Here is a 19,963-nt window from a genome sequence, read left to right on the forward strand (position 1 = left end):
TCCTAGGCAGCCATCGAGGGCCCAGTTCTATTATGACATATCCAAGTGCTGACTGTGGCTCAGATCATAAATTATTGTTAGCAAAGATTAAAGTCAAATTATGCACTATCAAAAGGGCAGTGCCTTCAAAGAAATTCGATTCCACCAAAATTCCTCAATTACAAGAAAGCCTTCAATTGTGTGGATTATGAGAAGCTATGGAGAGTCCTATCAGTACGTTTGGTCAAGATGGTGAAATCACTGTACTTAAATCAGGAAGCCACTGTACTAACGCCATATAGAGACATGGATTGGTTTAAGGTAGAGAAAAGAGTATGACAAGATTACATTCTCTCCCCTTTCTTATTCAACCTGTATGCTGAAATGATTGTTGTGTCTTGCCCGCTCTCACAGCAGCCGGGGCCTTCTTATCTGCTCCCGAACACGGAGGAATGTATGCCTCCCGGCCCCAGTCCTGGCTCCATGCCCAGACAAGCTGAAGAGGAGGGGGCACCTCCCGGTCCCAGCCCTGGCTCCATGCCCAAGCAGGCTGCAGAGGAGGGAGCATCCCCTGGCCCCAGCCCTGGCTCCATGCCCAGGCAAACGGAGCAGCTAGACCCCTCCCCCTCCTCCACAGCATGTGAGCCTGAGGAAAGTTTATTTCCAACAGCTGCTGATTGGAGTGACCCTCGCATCAGAAGACTGGATAAGCGGAGGCAACAGAAGGAAGGGAGGGGCAAGCCTTAATGAGTGCTGAATCATGGAGCCACACCCCATGGCCTATATAAAGGATCTGCTTTCTGGCAGTCTCTGAGTCAGGCAAAGTCGAACTTATCTTGCTGAAATCACTTTCTGGTCTCCTGCCTGCTCTGAGGACTTTGCTAGGACTTTGGGCAGAGCTGCAGAGGCAAGCCTGATTCGGATTTCCCTGACCCGGCCGTCAGCGGAGGAGTGGGACACAACAATGATCTTGAGAAAGCTAGATCTCAAAAAATCAAAACTTGGGATTAAAAATTGGAGGAAGAAACATCAACAATCTTCAATATGTTAACAATACACTTCTCCTCTCAGAAAGTAAAGAAGGCCTGGAACATCTGACCAAAAAAATCAAAGAAGAAAGTGAGAATTTTAGTCTCTTTTTTAACATCAAAAAGGCCAAGCTCATGACCACTGCAAGGAATGTAAACATCAAAATAGAAATTGACAGTGAAGAATTTTTAAAAAATGCTTTAGGTCATACAGCAATGATGAACATGAGTCAAATATGAAAAAGCAAGGATATCAGCCTGGCAATCAAATGTAGATTAGTCTGTTATATTGTGTTCCCCACAGCTAACTCTGGTTGTGAAAGTTGGACCTTAAAAAAGCAAGACATGAAGAAAATTGACTTGTTTGAGCTGTGGTGCAGGAGAAGGCTCCTGTATATTTCTTGACAGCAAAGGTAACAAGCAAGTAATGGAGCACATAACACCACATACGTCATTGGAAGGAAAAAAAATCACAAAACTGTGTTCTCACTTACTCTGACCACGTCATGTAGAGTAATTCACTGAAGAAAGCATTTATGTTGGGAAAAGTTAGCAGTAAAAGAAAACCAGGCCACCAAAGAACACAATGGCTGGACACCATCAAAGCTGACATCAGCTAGAATATAGAAAAACTCAAAGAAGTAGCACAAATTTGGGAGATGTGGAGAGACCCAGCCCATAGAAACACCAACTGCTGGACACAAATAAATGTATAACATCATCATTGTCCCTAATATGGGAATACTTTGTTCTTTTGTTTTTTTACAAAGCAATGAAAATGTGGAATATAAAGTTTATAAATAAATAAATCTGTTTATTCCTTAAAAGTCCAAGATTCCAAAACATATTCACATCTTGTACAATGTTATATATAACAAGCAGAGACAGAAAATCAGTTTCACTGGGAAAAAAGTAAATATCTATTTATAGATACATCGCTCTTTGTGCAATAGTCCTAGAAACTCTGAATAACAATTGTGGTTTCACCGCCCCATTCCAGTCTGTTCTTTATTATCCCTTTGACCACAGCTGTGCCTCATTTTGATAAGCTTACATCTGTGGGCCTGATTCCACAAAGAGCCCTATTCAGTTAAAGTCCTGGTGCTGTGATCCACCAGGGAAGTCACAAATTTTGCGGCTCCAGGAACTAAAGCTTTAATTCCACATTAAGATGAGCAAGTGGTTTGTCTTGTCTTGAAAAATGGGTTAATGCCATATGTTAGATCTTGTGCTCTTCTTGACTTTTTTCTTCAGAATATCAGGCTGTTTTTCTGGATTGTTTCGTATTCAGATGATTATAAATTCCCCATTTTCACATGCCCTGTCTGAGGAACAATCCAGCTCTGACTCAGAGTATCATCTGTTTCTTCATTAGAAACCACAGATCTTCGACATTGCATGGTGTCCTCAATATCCTCATTGCACGAGCTCTGCTTCAGAATTCAACTTTTGCTGCACGTAGGACCTGCTTTTCCTCAAACAACTCTAGTTCACCTACATGGGGGTTTTTTCCCCCTCATTTTTTCCCCACAACAACAGTGTGAGGGAAACTGATCTGACAGTAATTGGCTCATATTCAGTCTGCAAACTGAAGTGGGGAATTGAGTCTCTTGTGTCCTGGTCTAGCATCTAAATCTTCAGTTTAATCTCATCACTAAAAGGCTCCTGGCCTTGATATGTATTCGGTGGCTACAGTAGTAAATTCTGAAATGGACAAAACATTGGCTGGCTCAACGCCAGACAAGGGTGATGTCCTTATGATATCATAAGACCAGAACAACTAGACACAAGAACAGTTTTTTCCCGAACGCCATCACTCTGCTAAACAAATAAATCCCTCAACACTGTCAAACTATTTACTAAATCTACACTACTATTAATCTTCTCATCTTTTTCATCACCAATTGCTTTCCACTTATGACTGTATGACTGTAACTTTTTGTTGCTATCATTAAGGGTTAAATTGCAACCTATGACCATCATTTGTGATGTAAATGTTGTACCTTTGATGAAGGTTTTTTTTTCTTTTTCTTTTATGTAAACTGAGAGCATATGCACCAAAACATGGTGTGTCCAATCACACTTGGCCAATAAATTCTATTCTATTCTATTCTATTCTATTCTATTCTATTCTATTCTATTCTATTCTATTCTATTCCATTCCATTCCATTCCATTCCATTCCATTCCATTCTATTCTATTCTATTCTATTCTATTCTATTCTATTCTATTCTATTCTTGTGTGGACATTAAGGAAAGGAACTAATAGTTGTTCCCCAGTTTCATCTCTTCTCTTCTCTTCTTTTCTCTTCCCTTTTCTCTTCCCTTCCCTTCCCTTCCCTTCCCTACCCTACCCTGTCCACTCCTCTCCTCTCTCACTAAATTTGGACTCATTTGGAGAAAGCCTTAATGCAATCCTCAAATGGCTACATTCTGCAGTACTACTAAAGCTGTTAAAAGAAGTCTAACATCAGCTGATTATTGGGTTCTCTTTGAATGCAATCAGCAGAAAATACTTACTTGGAACCAGAGCTATTCCTCTGGATTCCTTTGGATATGATTTTAGTGCTCTTTCAAAAGAGTCTACACTCATATTGAAAAGCAGTTCAAACAACAGCTGACAGTCAAAGTCACATTGTATCACAAAGCAGTAGGGAAAGAGCTCTCTCATTTCATGGTTGCAGCCACCAACATTCAGTTGTTATTCACAGTGATCCAGACCTCTGAAGTAGAGATCAGATCTGAAACATTACTGGAGAAGTTAAGGTGCTGGCCTAGAAACCAGTTCTATCTTCACTTAGCCATAGACTGTGTGTTGGCCAATCCCTCTGTCTTAGCTCAACTCACCTCACAAAACTGTTGTGGGGAAAATAGGCAGATTCGGGAGTATTATGTTTATTTGCAACTCTGAGTCACATAGAGAGTAATAAAGGTGGGCTAAAAATCTAATAAATAAATAAAGGTTCGACAAAATAGAGAGATTGCGTTTACAGACGTCGGTAGAGGTGACCAAGAGGAAGTAACTAATGAAAGCATTGCATATCCTAAGGCAAACTCTGCTCCTTTTGAATTTGTGCTAACACTTAGAAAAATGGTAGAACTCACAGTGTGGTGCTGTTTTTGTGATTTTAAAGAAGAAATAATTGGATCTTGCAAATAGCACTCATGGCAAAGCTGCCGTGGCTTTTCGTCTGCTTGTCTGATGTGAAAAATTTGCTTGAATGCCAATACAGCCATTTATTGGTTGGAGATAAAATAAAGATTAAATACTGTACATAACAGAAAATTAAAGTTTCTTGGGCCTCTTCCTGCCACGGATAGATGTAGGTGGGCAAAATGCCTTAGCAGTACTCTAACCTTTCCCTTTTGAAAAGAAAAACAGGAATGCAAAAGTCAGAGAATAATGGAATGGATCGGAATGAGCATTTTCAAAGTAAAATTGATGTCATAAACCATGGACAAGGTTAAAGATAAATGAGAACAATATTTAGAAATTATAACTATTTCACTATTACACATTAGAACTGTGATTCTGCAAACCCCTTAAATTCTCAGAGGAAGGTGGACTTGCTTGGACTTCTAAAGTCTGAGTGGACTAGAAGGACTTGATGAAGTGGGAGGTCAAGCTTCTGTGGAAATGCGCTGTTCTAAACAAAAATCTGTATCACAGTCAGTTACATGAAACACTGTCATCCCAGATGGTGAGATCAATAAAACTCATCAGTCAATGCAGACTACACCATACAAATTTGGTCGAAAGACAACGAAGATTGTATGTGTTTGGTTTTATTCCAAAATTATATATTCTGTTCTACTTCTGTTTTATGAATTCTATTTTCACCCAATGCTTTTGTAACAACAAAGTCAGTCACACTGTCTTTAGCCCCCCACCCCCACCCCCGAGAGAAACTGGGAAGTTTTGGGTTTGTGTGATTTTTTGTAGTCTACAGTCTTGAACTGATTCTGACACAATGGGAAAATTTAGTATTGTCCCAAATCCTCTCCTTCTCATGGGAAAAAACCATCAATGAATGCAGCGGTGAAATCCAGTTTTTTTACTACTGGTATGGCTTGGTGGGTGTGGCTTGGTGGGTGTGGCAAGGGAAGGATACTGCAAAATCCTCATTCCCTTTCCACTTTTGGGGGAAGGATATTGCAAAATCTCCATTCCCACCCCACTCTGGGGCCAGCCAGAGGTGGTATTTGCCTGTTCTCCGAACTACTCAAAATTTCCGCTACCGGCTCTCCGAACTGCTCAACATTTCTGCTACCAGTTCTCCAAAACCTGTAAGAACCTGCTGGATTTCATCTCTGAATGAATGGCATCCTCAGAGATTCCTTTTGTGAGAATATGACCACCGTATAGGATCTGTGAGATAAGAACTTCATTGTGAAGAAAGGACCCAAAGCTTGTGAGATTTATGGTGGAGAGAGCTGGCTCCAGTCAGAACTCACACAATTGGCCATGTTTACATGTTTAATTGATTTGAAAGCAGCAAAGGTCTATTAGTTTTTTACATACTGTACATGGGACATCACATGTTTTATGACTTTGATTACAAAATAAATGAAACAAATCCCTTTAGAAAAATCTGAAAGGAGCAAGTATATTTCCACCGCATCCTACCTAAAATATATCTTCATTTTTTTTTATTTCTCTCTAATATATTTCACTGTTTCTGTAGTGTTTGGGTTTTTTTAGACATACCATCCTAAGAGTTTATAATAAATATAAAGTAAGATTCTCTGTGAAGATGTTTCTTTGGGTGTCTCCTCAGGGAGCTTTTTTAGAAAAGAAAAGGTGGAGAGGCCAGCCTGGTGAACTTATGGTCAAATAATATCTTTCAAGTATGGTGACCCTATTCTCAAATTTAAAGAGGAGCTGGAATCAGATGGACATGTTTGCCATTGGATTACATATTTATAATTGAAAGACAGATTTAAATTAAACATCAAAGAGGAGAAACACTTTTTTTACATTCACTTTAAAACATTAAACTTTTAATATTTCTACAATCAATAAATTCTAGTACATCTTTTTTTAACTTCCTTTTAACATACATACTTTAAAATTCACTTTCAATAATATTTTACAAGGTTTAGAAATTACTCAAGCATTACATAAAGGAAAAAAATTAAAAGCCACTTTATAAACACAAAACTACATTAAAGCTTTCTTTCAATTACATATCAGGCCAATAAAAATCCAATTAACTCCAAATAGCTTATTAAATTTAAGGCACTCCCTCTCATTTATCCTCATAGAATAAAATCTTTTTCTTCTCTGGAATATCTATCAAATAAATATAAAGTTCTCCTTTTTTCAAAGGATTCACAACTTTGTAAGTATCCATGAAGAAAAATTCCCAAACTTTTCTTCTTAAAAATTGCAGATTTACTTGGAACTCTTCTTTCAGTTGCATTGAGAGGCTTGTATTTAAACAGTCATCATAATAAAGATTAGTGTCAGATTTATATTCCAAAATTGTAGTTAATTCCTTTGCATTGTTAGATACTTGTGAAATTGTCTCAGCGGTTTCTTTCTACAAATAATTGCATCTCTGAAATATTTGATTTTCTTCCAATTATTTAAGTAGTTTTCATAACATCTTTAGAACCTAATTGATCTATAAAGTGAACAGTTTTATTTCAATATTTCTCAAGCAGCTCTTTTTCAAAAAGTCGAAATGCACCAGTCTCTATCTTCTTAGCTCCCTCTCATGGTCAAACAGTAGATTTATAATAAATCAGTTAATGCTTCCTGGCCAATGAAAATCCATAAAAATTGAAAAGTTTCAGCCACCCCCAACAAAACAATCCAAAGATTACTTAAAAGGGGCCTCTGGTGGCTGAACAGACTAATGAAGTCTGTTATTAACAGCAGCTGCTTGCAATTACTGCAGGTTCAAGTCCCACCAGGCCCAAGGTTGACTCAGCCTTCCATCCTTTATAAGGTAGGTAAAAATGAGGACCCAGATTGTTGGGGGCAATAAGTTGACTTTGTATATAATATACAAATGGATGAAGACTATTGCTTGACATAGTGTAAGCCGCCCTGAGTCTTCGGAGAAGGGCAGGATATAAATGCACATTAAAAAAAAATAGATAGATAGATAGATAGATAGATAGATAGATAGATAGATAGATAGATAGATAGACAGACAGACAGACAGACAGACAGACAGACAGACAGACAGACAGACCATACTAGGAAACAATCAACAACAATATAAATCGCAAGGTTACAAGCAACAAAGTTACAATCATGCAGTCATAAGTGGGAGGAGATGGGCAACAGGAACAATGAGAAGATCAATAGCAATAGTAATGCAGTCTAATGTAAATAGTTTGACAGTGTTGAGAGAATTATTTGTTTAGCAGAGTGATGGTATTTAGGAAAAAACTGTTCTTGTGTCTAGTTGTCTTGGTATGCAGGGCTATATAGTGTCGTTTTGAGGGTAGGAATTAAAACAATTTATGTCCAGGATGCGAGAGGTCTGTAAATATTTTCACAATCCTCTTTTTGACTCATGCAGTGTACAGGTCCTCAATGGAAGGCAGATTGGTAGCAATTGTTTTTTTGCAGTTCTAATTATCCTCTGAAGTCTGGGTCTGCCTTGTTGGATTCAGAACCAAACCAGACAGTTATAGAGGTGCAGATGACAGACTCAATAGTTCCTCTGTAGAACTGTATTAGCAGCTCCTTGGGCAGTTTGAGCTTCCTGAGTTGGCGCAGAAAGAACATAAACATAAAGAAATAAAACAGAGCCACAACTTTTTGTCCTTATGTTTTACCGTCAAAGATACTCCATGCTTCCTTATTTTAGCTGGCCTTCAGCAATCCTCTTCCTTATTGTTTAACAATAAAGGAGTCTCAAAAATGGCACAATCTTCAAAAAAAAAAAGGAACAAGGTTGTTGTTGTTTTTATTTTGTCACAACATTATATACAGGAACATATATTGAAAGGAAACAATAGGACAGGAATGGTAGGCACTTTTGTGCACTTATGCAAGCCCCTTATAGTCCTCTTAGGAATGGGGTGAGGTCAATGGTGGACAGTATTTGGTTAAAGCTTTTGGGAGTTGGATAGGAGACCACAGAGTCAGGTAATGTATTCCAAGCATTAACAACTCTGTTACTGAAGTCATATTTTCTGCAATCAAGATTGAAGTGGTTAACATTAAGTTTGAATCTATTGTTTGCTCTTGTATTATTGCTATTGAAGCTGAAGTAGTCTTTAACAGGAAGGACATTGCAATAGATGATTCTGTGTGTTAAACACAGGTCTTGTCGGAGTCGGCGAAGTTCTAAATTTTCTAATCCCAGGATTTCAAGTCTGGTGAAATAAGGTATTTTGTTGTTTACAGAGGAGCGGAGAACTCTTCTTGTAAAATATTTCTGGACTCGTTCAATTGTATTAATGTCAGAGATATGGTATGGGTTCAGACAGATGAGCTGTATTCAAGAATGGGTCTGGCAAATGTTTTGAATGCTCTGGTTAGTAGTGTAGTATTTTTGGAAAAGAAGCTACGCAAGATTAGGTTTACAACTCTTAGAGCCTTTTTTGCTATGTAGTTGCAGTGGGCTTTGGCACTTAGATCATTTGATATGAAAACTCCAAGGTCCTTAGCAGGGTGGGGGTCATCTGTAAGATAATGTCCATTAAGCTTGTACTTAGTGTTTGGGTTCTTTTTTCCAATATGTAAGACTGAGCATTTGCTGGTTGAGATTTGGAGTTGCCAAGTTTTAGACCAATCGGATACAAATTTTTTTTTTAAAATTTGACTTCCAGTGGCGCCACCTTCTTCACTGGGTGCCTAATTAAGGCGCTCCACACTGAATATTGTAAAAGCCGGCAAAACAGCGAAGAACAGCTGTTCACCGGCTTCAATTTCTCTCCCTGGGAGAAAGGGAGAGGATAGAGCGGCGGGAGAGTGGTAGACTCCCCAGGGGCTTGTTTTGTTAAGCAGAGCCCTGGAGGGTTGAGTCCCACTGAAACCCTGCCAAGCTCCGATCTTCAGCGCGCTCCTGCAAAAGCAGGAAAAGAAGAAAGTGTCCATCTCTGCCTAATTGATCTTTCTTTGTGGGTTTCTATATGCAGACGGAACAAGTGTGAGTGAACAACTATTGGATTGCAAGTATTTTTGATTTCCTGACTTCTACCTTTTAAAAAGAGAAACTCTTTTTTCCTTGCTTTAACTGACTGCTTAAAATGGCGTCTGAGAGGAAGTGAAAGTTAACTGAAGTGAAAGTGAGCAGGCTGTGTAACTAAGAAGTTTTTAAACTTAAATTTTGTGACTTTTAAAAAATTGAAATGGCTGCTAAACCACCTAAGACTGCTGGCAGAAGGGGTAGCTTTGGAAGATCTGATTAAAGAACAAGGGAAAGTGTTTGAAGAGAGGTTTAAGGAGATGATGAATAATATTATGGACAATAATGAGAAAATAAGAGAAGAAATAAAAGAAAATAATAAACAGATAAGAGAAGATATTTTGATGGCTTTTCAAGGTTTGGCAAATAAACTGGAGGGGTTGGAGGAGGAAATGCAAGAAGTAGTCCAATCAAACCAGCAATTAGAAAATAAGATGGGAGGAATGCAAATAAAATTGGATAAAAATGAAGATCATGATGCAGTACAGAATGATGGAAGGAGCTCTGAGAATTAGGGGATTACAGGAAGAAAAAGGTGAAGATTTTAAAAAAAATTCTATCAGAAGCCCTGGCTGAATTTATTGAACTTGACCCACAAGAGGTTGCTTATCAAATTGATATAATTTATAGAGTTAATTCCTGGATTGCTAGGCAGAAGAAACTTCCTAGAGATATTGTGGTTTATTTTTTGAAAAGGACAGTGAGAAATCAGATTTTGCAAGTTGCATATCAGAAAAAGTTGAGAATAGCAGACCAGGAGCTGAAGGTTTTGAAAAAGATTCCTCCCAAGATGTTAAGGGATAGGAAAGACTTTATATTTTTTACACAAGAACTTAAAAAATATCGGATTCAATTTAGATGGGAAGTTCTAGTTGGTTTGACAGTGTTTTATCAAGGAAGAAGCTATTGTATTGATACTGTACTTAAGGCCAAAGATTTTCTTTCTACTGTGCTGATACTTGAAATAGAAATAATAGAAAAAACAATTCAAGAGATCCAAATGGGTGTGGAAGCTGAGGTGACCCCAGTGATGTTATCATCTGAGGAACAACCACAAGAACGAAGAGTGACAAGGGGAGCCCTCAAGCGTAAAGAAAAGGAGCTACAAACTCAAAGTAAAGGTCAGGATACTGTCACAGAAGCTGTGGGAGGAGCAAGGCTGAAGATACGGGAGGAGGATCTTCAGCTGATTGTTCAAAAGTTTCAGGAGGCCAGTAATGGCAAATAAAATTCTGACTTGGAATGTTAATGGTTTGAATTCAGCTCAGAAGAGAAGAAAAGTATTTCATTATTTGAAACAATTTAGAAATGATGTGATTTGTTTACAAGAAACATATATTAAATCATCAGATCAGAAATACTTAATAAACTCAAAACTAGGTAAACACTTTGTTGCCTCGGCTTTGGACAAGAAAAATGGTATAGTGGTATATATATATATATATAGTGGTATATATGCAACCCAACAAGAAAAACACAGACTTCAGAGGATAATTAAAACTGCAGAAAAAATAATTGCTACCAACCTGCCTTCCATTGAGGACCTGTATACTGCACGAATCAAGAAGAGGGCCGTGAAAATATTTACAGACCCCTCGCATCCTGGATATAAACTGTTTCAACTCCTACTCTCAAAATGACGCTATAGAGCACTGCACACCAGAACAACTAGACACAAGAACAGTTTTTTCCCGAAGGCCATCACTCTGCTAAACAAATAATTCCCTCAACACTGTCAGACTATTTACTGAATCTGCACTACTATTAATCGTTTCATAGTTCCCATCACCAATCTCTTTCCACTTATGACTGTATGACTATAACTTGTTGCTGGCAATCCTTATGATTTATATTGATATACTGACCATCAATTGTGTTGTAAATGTTGTACCTTGATGAACGTATCTTTTCTTTTATGTACACTGAGAGCATATGCACCAAGACAAATTCCTTGTGTGTCCAGTCACACTTGGCCAATAAAATTCAATTCAATTCTATTCTATTCTATTCTATTCTATTCTATTCTATTCTATTTGAGAAAAGTTATACCAGCCAAGTTAATTGAGGCAGATACTTATGGAAGATATACTGCCATTGAACTTATATTAGAAACAAAAAAGATTCTTTTGCTTGGAATATATGCACCCAATCAGCAACAAGAAAAATACTACAGAATGTTATATGACAAGTTGATTCTATGGGATTATAGATCGTGTATTATATTAGAAGATTGAAATGGAGTAATTGATACACGAAAGAACAAGACAATTTCCTCCAAAAAGATACCTGCACATGCAAAGCTTCCTAAGTCTTTTTTTGAGATGATAGAAGATTTTGAGTTGAGAGATGTATGGAGATTGCAGAACCTGGAGGAAAGAGACTATACTTTTTTTTCTGATAGGCATCGATCTTTTTCACGTATTGATTTTATATTAACTTCTAATGATTTGCTTTCTAGGGTAAAGAGAATTAAAATATTTTCAAGATGTTTATCTGATCATAATCCTGTTTGGATGGAATTGCAACATGGAAAAGAAGGCAGAAGAACATGGAGACTAAATGAAAATTTGTTTAGATGCCAGGATAATGTAAATCAATGTAAAAAGCAGATGAAAGAATTTTTTGATTACAATTTGAATTTATTTATTTATTTATTTATTTGATTTGATTTTTATACCGCCCTTCTCCCGAAGGACTCAGGGCGGTGTACAGGCAAGATAAAACCGACAGTACAATATACAAATTAAAATACGACTTAAAAAACTTATTTAAATTAGCCTAGATATTAAAATTAACCATACTAAAAAACCCCGTTTAAAAATTAATAAATTTAACATTAAAATCCCCAATTTAAGCCAGCCCCGCGCGGATAAAAAGATGAGTCTTCAGTTCGCGATGGAATGTCCGAAGGTCAGGTATTTGGCGTAAACCTGGGGGAAGCTCGTTCCAGAGTGTGGGAGCCCCCACAGAGAAGGCCCTTCCCCTGGGGGCCGCCAGCCGGCATTGTTTGGCGGACGGCACCTTGAGAAGTCCCTCTCTATGGGAGCGTACGGGTCGGTGGGAGGCGTGTGGTAACAGCAGGCGGTCCCGTAAGTACCCAGGTCCTAAGCCATGGAGCGCTTTAAAGGTCGTAACCAACACCTTAAAGTGCACCTGGAAGGCCACAGGCAGCCAGTGCAGTCTGCGCAGGAGCGGTGTTACATGGGAGCTACGCGTAGCTCCCTCTATGACCTGCGCAGCTGCATTCTGGACTAACTGAAGCCTCCGAGTGCACTTCAAGGGGAGCCCCATGTAGAGAGCATTACAGTAATCCAAGCGAGAGGTAACGAATAAGGGAACCTCTATAGAAATGATCTGGGATGCCAATAAGGCCTTTATGAGAGGTATATTAATATATATTAATAATAGACAGAGAAATAAGCAACAAAGACAGCACAGGTATCTAGAAGAGGAACTCTATAAGAAACAACAATTATTAATACATAATCCGCATGACAAAAAACTTAAGGATGCAATAAAGATATTACAGAGTCAATTTAATATGATAATGGCTGACCAAGTGGCAACAAATATACAATATGCCAAACACAATGCTTTTTATAATGCAAATAGACCTGGTAGGTGGTTAGCATATACGTTAAGGAAAAAACAAAAACAACGTACTATAGAAAAAATAGAATATAAAGGTAAAGAGAGATATCAACAGGATATAATTAAGAAAGCTTTCTTAGAATATTATACAAATTTATATGCTAAAGATAAAATATTGAATATGGATATTGATAATATTATTTGAAAGAATATAAGGTTAAAAATTTAACTCTAGAACAAAGGGAAGAAATGAATCGGCCTATAACTTCTGAAGAAATTATTTTGGTAGTTAAACAATTAAAAATGGGGAAGACTCCTGGTACGAATGGGCTTACAGTAAGTTATTATAGGAATTTACAGGATGAGATGATAGGTCCACTTAAGGAATTATTTAATCAGATACAATTAGGAGAGGGAATTCCCCCCTCATGGAGAACTTCTTTTATCTCATTGATACCAAAAGAGGAACAGGATTGTTCCAAACCTGAGAATTATAGGCCAATTTCACTTTTAAATAATGATTATAAGATTTTTGTTAAAATAATAGCTAACAGATTAATGTTAGTTTTACAATGAAGAATTCATGCTGATCAATCTGGATTTATAAAAGGGAGACAGATGAGGAATAATGTTAGGCAGATTGTTAATTTATTGGAATATTTAGAAAAGAAAAATTTTATTCCAGCAGCATTTATCTTTCTCGATGCAGAGAAAGCTTTTGATCGATTGCATTGGGATTTTTTATTTAAATTAATAGAAAAAATATAATTTGGAGATGGTTTTGTAAGAATAATTAGGGCAATTTATGGAGAGCAAACAGCTCAGATAATAATTAATGATAGCTTAACAGAAGCTTTTAAGATTGTGAAAGGAACAAGACAGGGATGTCCTTTATCATCATTGTTGTTTATTTTGACTCTGGAGCCATTATTGGATAAAATACGAGAAGCAAAGGAGATAGAGGGAATCAAAGTTAGACAACATGAATATAAGAATAGAATAGAATAGAATAGAATAGAATTTTATTGGCCAAGTGTGATTGGACACACAAGGAATTTGTCTTGGTGCATATGCTCTCAGTGTACATAAAAGAAAAGATACGTTCATCAAGGTACAACATTTACAACACAATTGATGATCAATATATCAATATAAATCATAAGGATTGCCAGCAACAAGTTATAGTCATACAGTCATAAGTGGAAAGAGATTGGTGATGGGAACTATGAAACGATTAATAGTAGTGCAGATTCAGTAAATAGTCTGACAGTGTTGAGGGAATTATTTGTTTAGCAGAGTGATGGCCTTCGGGAAAAAACTGTTCTTGTGTCTAGTTGTTCTGGTGTGCAGTGCTCTATAGCGTCGTTTTGAGGGTAGGAGTTGAAACAGTTTATGTCCAGGATGCGAGGGATCTGCAAATATTTTCACGGCCCTCTTCTTGATTCGTGCAGTATACAGGTCCTCAATGGAAGGCAAGTTGGTAGCAATTATTTTTTCTGCAGTTCTAATTATCCTCTGAAGTCTGTGTTTTTCTTGTTGGGTTGCAGAACTGAACCAGACAGTTATAGAGGTGCAAATGACAGACTCAATAATTCCTCTGTAGAATTGGATCAGCAGCTCCTTGGGCAGTTTGAGCTTACTGAGTTGGCGCAGAAAGAACAGTCTTTGTTGTCCTTTTTTAATGATGTTTTTGATGTTAGCTGTCCATTTGAGATCTTGCGATATGATAGAACCCAGAAATTTGAAGGTTTCTACTGTTGATACTGTGTTGTCAAGTATTGTGAGAGGTGGAAGTATGGAAGGGTGTGTTGTGTCTTGCCCGCCCTCAGAGCAGCCGGGGCCTTCTTACCTGCTCCCGAACACTGAGGAATGTATGCCTCCCGGCCCCAGTCCTGGCTCCATGCCCACACAAACTGCAGAAGAAGGAGCATCTCCCTGCCCCAGCCCTGACTCCATGCCCAGGCAAACGGAGCAGCTAGACCCCTCCCCCTCCTCCACAGCAGGTGAGCCTGAGGAGGTTTACTCTAACAACAGCTGATTGGGTGACCTCGCATCAGAAGATTGGAGAGGCGGAGGCAACAGAAGGAAGGGAGGGGCAGGCCTTAATGAGTGCTGAGTCATGGAGCCACACCCCATGGCCTATATAAAGGATCTACTTTCTGGCAGTCTCTGAGTCAGGCAAAAGTCGAACTTATCTTGCTGAAGTCACTTACTGGTCTCCTGCCTGCTCTGAGGACTTTGCTAGGACTTTGGGCAGAGCTGCAGAGGCAAGCCTGATTCGGATTTCCCTGACCCAGCCGTCAGCGGAGGAGTGGGACACGACAGGGTTTTTCCTAAAGTCTACCACCATTTCTACGGTTTTGAGTGTGTTCAGTTCCAGATTGTTTTGGTTGCACCACAAGGCTAGTCGTTCGACCTCTCGTCTATATGCGGATTCGTCATTGTCTCGAATGAGACCAATCACTGTTGTGTCATCTGCGAACTTCAGTAGCTTAACAAATGGATCATTGGAGATGCAGTCATTGGTATACAGAGAGAAGAGAAGTGGGGAGAGCACACAGCCTTGGGGGGCCCCTGTGCTAATTGTACAGGTATTTGATGTGATCTTGCTTAGCTTCACCTGCTGCTTCCTGTTTGTTAGGAAGCTTGTGATCCACTTACAAGTCTGTTCCGGTACCTGTAGCTGGTTTAGCTTAGTTAGAAGAATGTCTGGAATGATGGTATTGAATGCTGAACTAAAGTCTACAAAAAGGACCCTTGCATAGGTCTTTGGAGACTCAAGATGTTGTAGGATGTAGTGCAGAGCCATATTAACAGCATCATCTGTTGATCTATTTGCTCGGTATGCAAATTGCAAGGGGTCTAAGAGCGGATTCGTGATGGTTTTCAGGTAGGAAAGCACTAGCCTTTCAAAGGTTTTCATGACTACAGATGTTAGAGCAACTGGTCTGTTGTCATTCAGTTCCTTGATGGTGGGCTTCTTTGGCACTGGGATGATGGTAGAGTGTTTGAAGCAAGAAGGAACATAGCACATCTCTAGTGATTTATTGAAGAGATGGGTGAAGATGGGGGCCAATTGGTCAGCACAGACTTTTAAGCAAGAAGGAGTTATCTTGTCTGGGCCTGGAGCTTTTCCTGGCTTTTGTCTGTGAAATAGGTCCTGCACTTCCTTTTCTGTGATCACTAGGGGTTGTGAACCCAATGAAATGGGGTCAGTTGTAGGAGGCTTGGCTGTTGTTGGTGTGTCTGAGGTAGGGGTGGTGGAGATAGGTGGCTGTGGTTTCTTTTCAAACCTGCAGTAAAACTCATTCAGGTCATCTGCCAGTTGTTGATTACCTTCAGCCTGGGAAGGAGGTTTGCCATAGCCAGTGATATTTTTAAGAGTTTTCCACATGTTTGCTGGTTCATTTGCTGAAAATTGATTCTTTAGCTTTTCAGAGTAGCTTCTTTTGCTGCTCTTATCTCCTTGTTAGTGCATTTCTGGCCTGATTGTACAGCATTTTATCACCTTTTCTGTAGGCTTCCTCTTTGGAATGTCGTAGCTGCTTAAGTTTAGGTGTAAACCAAGGTTTGTTATTACTGTGTATTCGCAAGTTCCTTGTAGGTACACATAGGTCTTCACAGAAGCTGACATATGATGTTACAGTATCTGTGAGTTCATCCAGGTCTGCAGAGATATCTTTAAAAATATTCCAATCAGTGCAGTCAAAACATGCCTGTAGCTTTAATTCTGATTCCTCCGTCCAGGTTTTCACTGATTTAATTATTGGTTTTATGGCTTTAAGTCTTTGCCTGTAAGCAGGTACAAGGTGAATCATGCAATGATCAGAGTGTCCTACAGCTGCACGTGGTAAAGACCGATAGGCATCTTTTAGTGTTGTGTAGCAGTGGTCTAGAGTATTCTTGCCTCTGGTGGGACAATTGACATGCTGAAAGTATTTTGGTAGTTCTTTCCTTAAGTTTGCCTTGTTTAGATCTCCCAAAACAATGGCCAGTGAATCAGGGTGTTTGGCTTCAGCCTCCATGATTTGGTCAGCTAGAGTTCGTAATGCCTCGTTTACACAGGCTTGTGGTGGGACATAAACAGCAATTAGAAGAAATGAGGAAAATTCACGAGGCGAATAGTAAGGTTTGCAGTTGATAATTAGAGTCTCTAAATTGTTGTCACAGAATTTGTAAATTATGTTAAAATCTCTGATTATTCTGTTGTTAAAGAAGCCATTGAGATAGAAAAACGCCCACACAGCATGAACAAACGAGATGACACCTCCCATCTACCAGCCATTTGGAAACCCGCCCTTATTGACAAACGAGTCACTAACACGAGGAATGACACCAGTCCCACACTCACGAGGTCCACACAGGATGTCACCACCGCACATCCACCCAGAAAGCAGACCCAAACCCACACTGATCATGAAGCACGACCAAGGACCAGAAGCCAGACCGCAGCTGCAACATTAGCCATTTCAAACCCCTCCAATCCATACATGCAGCAGACTGACACCCACTATGAAGATGTAGCACGACCAGAAAGCCAAACAACAGCTATGCAGCTCACCAGCTCAAATCCCCCTGCAACACAGACTAAACTGAGCACAACCAAGCCCCCACCAACACAGGACACACCCCCAGCCAATCAGAGCACAAAAAAACCCCCATCCAATCAGAGCACAGCCAAGCTCCCACCCAATCAGTTCAAACCCCCACTAGCAGTTAAAAGGAAGAAACAGCTGCGATCACACATTGCTCCCAGAAGCACGAAGCTGAAGCCTGAAGATGACGAATGAGACTTCGTCGAACGTCGCCAAGACACTTCCAATTTTACACGGGAGAAAACCCGAACAACCAAAGACCTATATACAAACACCCGTGAAAACCTCAGAAAACATATATATATATATATATATATATATATATATATATATATATATATATATATATATATATATATATACACACACACACACACACACACATACACACACACACAAAAACACACACACACACACACATATATATATGTCTGTATGTATTCATTCATTGAGGATAATAACCCAAAGCTATATATTTGTATATATATATTTGTTTTCTGAGGTTTTTGTGGGTGTTTGTATGTAGGTCTTTGGTTATTTGGGTTTTCTCCCGCGTAAAATTGGAGGTGTCTTGGCGACGTTTCGACGAAATCCCATTAGTCATCTTCAGGCTAGGTGTTTACAGCTTCGTGCTTCTAGGAGAAATGTGGATCGCAGCTGTTTCTTCCTTTTAACTGCTAGTGGGGGTTTGAACTGCTAGTGGGGGTTTGAACTGCTAGTGGGGGTTTGAACTGATTGGTTGGAAGCTTGGCTGTGTTCTGCTTGGGTGGAGGTGTGTTCTAATTGGTTGGGGGTTTTTACGCGGGAGAAAACCCAAATAACCAAAGACACACACACACACACACACACACACACACACACACACAATTTTTAATTAAAAATTTTTAAACAGTTTTTTAAAAAACCAAAAAGAAATATTAACACTTTCTTCTTTTCAACAGTTTTGCATTGGTAATCAATACTTATACATTTTCTCTTTCTTATCCTAGTGTATCTTTTATACATATTTCTAATATATCATATATATATATATCACTATAATATATTATATTATTCTGATTTCCTTTCCACAATTTTTGTTTCTTCCTATTTGTTCTTATATTTCTACTCCTAATTTAACCGTTATTTAATCTTGCCTTGTTGTTGTTGTTTTTTCCTTTTCCTCCAACCATTTATACTATTTCTCCCAGATTAGGTAATATTTTGTTTAAAATGGGTAGATTTTATTTCTTTTTCTCTGTTTCTCTTTTTTGATACTGAGCTTCAAGGGACTAAGGATCAGGGAAATAACCCACTCTGCTCGCAGTCACAGGAACAATGATCAGTGGCCCTGTAGCATCTTCTTTATTCACCAGCAAAAGAGCATCAGGTTAGCCCCAATGCCAGATCCTGATTTATCATTTTGTTCTGTCATTGTCAACTGATGGCCCTCCTTGACATTTTCATTTTGTGAAGCTCATTCACAGAAATCCCTTCCAGCTTCAAGATTTGTTGGGCGAAGGGGCCAAGGAAATAAGGACGCAAAGTACACCATCTTTTCTCTTTGTCAGAAGAGGTTCAATTCTGCAGTCCATTTCATTTTACAGGCCTTTTGAAAATCCTTTGTTTTCACTAACTGTCCCCCATAACTCAACCCAAGGTATTTTGATGTCTCTTTTTCTCACATTAAATCAGGTTGTCCGTGCATAAGAATACCCATCATTCCATATATGAGGCCCCTTTGTGATTTGCCAGGAGAAGTGGGAAGACAATGTTAACAATGGAGGTGGATGGAACAGCCACCTTTATGCCTTTTATGTGAATGATCATGAATCTATTCTCTATAGCAGGGGTCTCCAACCTTGGCAACTTTAAGACTTGTGGACTTCAACTCCCAGAATTCTTCAGCCAGCTTTGCTTTGCTGGCTGAGGAATTCTGAGAGTTGAAGTCCACAAGTCTTAAAGTTGCCAAGGTTGGAGACCCCTGCTCTATAGTCCTATATATTACCTAGATTACAGTAAATAATATATTACCCAATATAGCAGAGATGAACACTGCACCAGAGGTGGGTTTCAGCAGATTCTGACCAGTTCTGGAGAACCGGTAGAGGAAATTTTGAGTAGTTTGGAGAACCGGTAGTAAAAATTCTGACTGGCCCCACCCCCATCTATTCTCTGCTTCCCAAGTCCCAGCTGATCGGGAGGAAATTGGGATTTTGCATTAATCTTCCCCTAAAGTGGGGAGGGAATTGAGATTTTACAGTATCCTTCCCCTGCCATGCCTACCAAGCCACACCCACCAAGCCATGCCACACCAACCAAGCCAAACCCACAGAACTGGTAGTAAAAAAATTTGAAATCCACCACTGATTATATTCCTTACCCTAGCACTGTGTTGGCGAACCTATGGCACACATGCCAGAAGTGGCCATTTCTCTGGGCATGCGGAGCCCTCACCAATTGCTCTTCCGGGTTCTGGCAGGCCGGAAACCTGAAAAACAGCCGCCCATTGCACATGCACCCTCCAGGAAGATGATCTTCCTCTTTCCAGAGTGCGCATGCACACCAGCCAGCTGGTCTGGTTTCTGGCACACATGCAGGTGCAAAAAACAGCAACAGATGCACATGCCAAAAGACA

The sequence above is a fragment of the Ahaetulla prasina genome, chromosome 2 (assembly GCF_028640845.1).
Source record: "Ahaetulla prasina isolate Xishuangbanna chromosome 2, ASM2864084v1, whole genome shotgun sequence".
NCBI lineage: Eukaryota > Metazoa > Chordata > Lepidosauria > Squamata > Colubridae > Ahaetulla > Ahaetulla prasina.